Below are 5,009 nucleotides of genomic sequence, written 5' to 3'. Positions count from 1 at the left end.
AGGAGGCCTGTTCAGCAAAATGTCGCTTATCTTTTTGTTAGTAGTGGCGCTGTAAGACGGTCGTTAACGAATCCAATTAGTATTATTTTTTTGAGACACTAGATACGAGGAGATCTGTATAATAATATTCACAATATCTGAATATAAATTAGTTATTTCAGACCTTTATTGAAAACTCATTATTCAATAAAAAGAATTGCCTCACTCGTGACAATTTTGAGCGGGAGAGCCTCAGCCATTTTAAAACAACTTGTCACCGACTGAAAAGCACAGTAGTAGGAAAATACACGAGTAATATGACTTGCAGACAAACATTCGCACTGAGACAGGCGCAACTGTGATGCCTTTGCGTAGGCATACTTAGGCAATAGTATACTCCGTCTCATATGACGTACTAATGAAAGTGATCAAAATATCGACTCTGTTACGCCGGGGAGGCACTCACTTGATCGAATGACGTTTTTGGCGAACGCCCACGTGTCACCGAATGTCACTTTAGCGAATAGTCGGACGCCGCGAAGCGGCGTTTTCGGTTGAGCCAAATAGGTTCGCATTTTTGTAATGAGCCGCCGCAGACTGTCGCCGCGAAGCGGCGTAAGCGCAGCGCGTCGGATAGGTTAACGCGGGCCCCCGTTATTCGCTAAAACGTCGATGCGCTCAAATGTCGCTGTTCGCTAAAACGTCATTCGCTCATGTGATATGAACCCGTATTTGCAACCACTTCTCTCAAAGTGCTAGACGCCATCATCGGCGTTACATAAAACTACAGTGTTCTAGGGAGTTTTATATAAAACCCTTCTTTGTACGCGCTAATTTGTTCAAATACTCTTTTTTTCCCTCGCTCCAGTCCACCGACTGGAATTCTCTTCACTTTGATCTTATTTCATCAACCTTTTTCGCTGTTACTGGATAACGTACTCTCAAAATTCGTAACTTCTTTACCGTCATTCCTTTTCAGTCCTGACACCTTTTTATTTTGCCAGCAGCGGCGCTCATCGTTGTGAACGATAACATTTGATATTTACAGTGTTCTGGACTTTTTTTTTTTTTTTTTTCGCCTCGTGTCTCAAGCCAATTCCTCCTAAGTGAAAAAAAGAAAAACCTAAGTGCTGAATTTTTCTGCGTCACTAACGAAGGTCATCGTAGGCCACAGATTGGAGACGATTGCTGAGAGAGCGTTCAACAAGGACGTCGTGTTCTCACTGATTGGACGCGAGTTTCGACCGAACGCTGACGTCGTAGTCGTGTCCATTCTGTGGCCTAGGGTCGTTAGTGACGCCGGAAAATTCAGCACTTGGGCGTTCTTATCTAGGAGGTATTGCGAATACCGATGGGTATTCGCTTTTTTTCTGTGTAATATGTGCATTGTGGATGCACATTTGTACAAGTTTTCGTTACTTTTTAATTTTTTTGTGAAATGTATACTTGTTCTATGAATTCCTATGAAATTCGCTGTATTTTTCTTTTGCCCTTCCTGCCTATACCATTCATTTGATCTGCAGTGTAGCAGACAGCCTACTATCATCCTGCTTGGTTTCGGCTCCTCGAAGTGAATATATTTACCACCTGAACCAGGCTACAACATGCAGTATCTAATAATTTTAAAAATCTTGCAGTAGGCTGCAGTGGACACTACCCCTCCCCGACAGCCAGCAGATGGCCAACATTCCAGCTGTTGTTCAACGACTTGAGGCATCGCAAAGTAGCATGCTGGCCAAAATCAGTGCCCTTGAAAGTGACCAAAAAATCGCGAATGCATCAGTGGGTCAACTCTCCGCAAGATTGACCGCCGTCGAGGCGGAGTTGACTCAGTTGACTGCCTCACACGTCGTATCTAGTCCCAGCTCTTCAAACAGTATGTCTATTCAGTTGGCTGATGTTCGTAAATAATGTGCAGACCAGCAAAATAGACTTTGACGGTCTAACCTGTTGTTCTTTGGCTGTCCGGATTCCCCCTCCGAAAGCTGGAGTCAATCAGAAGGAAAGGTCGTTGCCTTCTGCTCCGAAAACTTGAAATTTGCCTTGAATCCGGCAAATTTTGAACGGGCGCATCGACTTGGTAGACTTCAAGCGGGCAAAAACAGACCAATTATTGTCAAATTTGCTCGTTTCAAGGACAAGGAAAGCGTATTGGCCTGCGGGGTAAAGTTGAAAGGTACTGTTTTTGCTATCCGAGAGGACTTCTCCGCTTCGGTACGGCTGGCTCGAGGCAGACTCTTTGAGCATGGGACAGCCCCTTTCAAAATACGCTTCGACAAATTGCTTGTTGGTAACAAACGCTACTTTTTTTAACGAAGAATCTCAATCTGTAGACGAGCTTCATTCCCTCGAACCGAATTCGTAGCAAACAAAACGAAACGGGTATTTTACTCCTTGTCGACTCGAACATCACAACAAAAACAAGATCCATTTAGTCCTATTCACTAACATACGAAGCGTCATCCCGAAACGCGACGAACTTCATGGCATCATAGAGGACAGCTCATCAGATATCGTTATCTTAACGGAAATATTGCTTAATCCCGGCATAGACGATAACGAGATTTTAACCTGTCATGCCCAATGGAATATTTTTCGTCATGATAGAAATGCGCGAAGAGGGGGTGGTGTGCTTATCGCCATAAAAAAAAGAACATTCCCTGCTTTGATGTCGAAGTCACAGATAGTAGCATTGAAATTTCCGCAGTATGTGTCTCTACCCCTTCAAACAAGATTAGTCTTGATGCGTGTTACAGGCCACCTGACTGTGTGATGACCCGTTTTCTGCCAAGCTGTCCTTCATTTTGGTTGACATTAAAACTCGCTTTCCCAAGGCAGATTTTTTACTGTTTGGTGATTTCAATTTCCCCCAGATTGACTGGGAAAGTTTATCATTCGAAGGGTGTCGCGCATCTGCAGATTTTCTTGATATGTGTCTCACGCTTAACCTGACGCAGGTTGTAAACGAGCCCACACGTTCGTCTAACATTCTCGGTCTCATATTAACTACATCTTCTGACCTCGTAAAGTCTATCCAACTCTCTGAAGGTTTAAGTGACCACAAAATGCTGCACTTATTCTTTCATTACCTGTTTTTGTGAAGAGTCCTAATTTCAAAACTATTCACGATTACAATAAAGCCAACTATGAAGACATAAATAACAAATTATCCATTTATTATGACACCTTCCAATCCAAGTTTTCACTAAGAACTATCGAAGAAATTTGGAATCTTTTCAAAGATAAAGTTCTTAACCTGGTGCAAAAATATATGCCTACTATACAAATTCGCACCGACTCATCTAACCCATGGTATAATAAAACATTAAGGTCATTATGTCACAAGAAAAAATGACTCTTCACCAAAGCTAAGCGAACTAACCTATCATGTGCATGGGACTCTTGCTACGTTGCTCTCAGAAACTACACGAAAGGCCTTAGAGCATCAAAAACAAAATTTTTCTCTCCAGATTTACCGACGATTTTGCTCAATAATCCTCAAGCTTCCGACAAAAGTTTGGAAGCCTGTCACCAAAAAGTAGTTCCAGGACCATTAATCTCACCAACCTCAACGAAGAACCAGTCGGAGAGTGACAGCCCCGAAGTGTTAAATGACTTCTTTTCTTCAATATTTACAAATAAACACCCATTAAATATTCCAACCTTATCTGAAAAGTGTTATGATCTTATGTCACCGGTCGCTATTAACACAACCGGAATAATTAAACTCATTGAAAAACTTAAACGTTCGTCTTCAGCAAACCCCGACCATATAAATGCAACATTTCTTAAAAATACAGCTCCTATATCCAGCAACTTTCTTAATCTCATCTTCAACCAGTTACTCTCCAAAAGCTGCCTACCCCTTGATTAAAAGATCGGTAAGATTGTCCCAATCTTCAAACAGGGAATTCGGTGTTTAGCCTCTAACTATCGTCCTATGTCTTTAACCTGCATATCGCCTAAACTTCTGGAGCACATCTTGTATTCACACATCATGACCCACTTGTCCTCAAACAATTTTGTCTTCAGATATCAGCATGGCTTGCGCAGGGGTTTCTCTTGCGAGACTCAGCTGAGCAAAATTGCTCACGAATTGCACACAAACCGTGAACGTCGTGTACAAACCGATGCCAGTTTACTGGACTTCTCAAAAGCGTTCGATCGTGTTCCTCACCAACGTCTTCTCTCCAAGCTATCATCTCTGCAATTAGACCCCTTAGTACCTTCCTGGATTAATCATTTTCTCGCATCTCGCGTTCAATACATAGTCACTAACGACCACGAATCAAGACTACCCTAGCAGCGCAGATGTCCTATACACATCCACAGGGCATCCCTGGAACGTTGGGACATCCTGAGGATATCCGGGGGACCATGTGTGCTGCTTGGGTAACGAGCGTTACGTCAGGGGTTCCACAAGGTTCCGTTCTTGGCCCCCTGCTTTTTTTAATCTTCATTAAAGATCTTCCCTGGGCCATCTCCTTAAAAAATCGGCTTTTTGCAGATGATTGTGTCATATGTAACAAGATTTCATCAGTAACAGACAACTTCCAACTTCAAAATGATCTAGAGAAAATTGGCCACTGGCGCAGAAAATGGTTGATGTCGCTAAATAAATCCAAGTGCAAATTAATCCAATTTACCAGAAAGCAGTCCCTGTTAGCATATCAGTACACCATAGACAACGATGTTATAGAACCCGTTTTCATGTACAAATATCTTGGCATCAGATTAACTACTAACTTTTCTTGGACAACCCACATTGAAACCATTTCTGATAAAGCATGGAAGTATCTTGGATTCATCAGACGAAACTTACGAGAGGCCCCTCCACACGTTCGACAAATGGCTTATGAAACGTACATTAGACCTAAACTAGAGTATGCAGCATCGACTTGGAACCCCCATCAATCATACGTTGTCGATACCTCAGAAACAATGCAAAACCGGGCGACTCGTTTCATCTTATCATCATATGATCGTTTCAACAGTATTTCTACGTTAAAAAATAAAAAATAAACTCGGTC

This window comes from Ixodes scapularis, unplaced genomic scaffold (assembly GCF_016920785.2).
Source record: "Ixodes scapularis isolate PalLabHiFi unplaced genomic scaffold, ASM1692078v2 PGA_scaffold10__122_contigs__length_95168666, whole genome shotgun sequence".
Taxonomy (NCBI): domain Eukaryota; kingdom Metazoa; phylum Arthropoda; class Arachnida; order Ixodida; family Ixodidae; genus Ixodes; species Ixodes scapularis.
The sequence above is the reverse complement of the archived record's forward strand: the minus strand, read 5'-3'. Positions refer to the sequence as shown.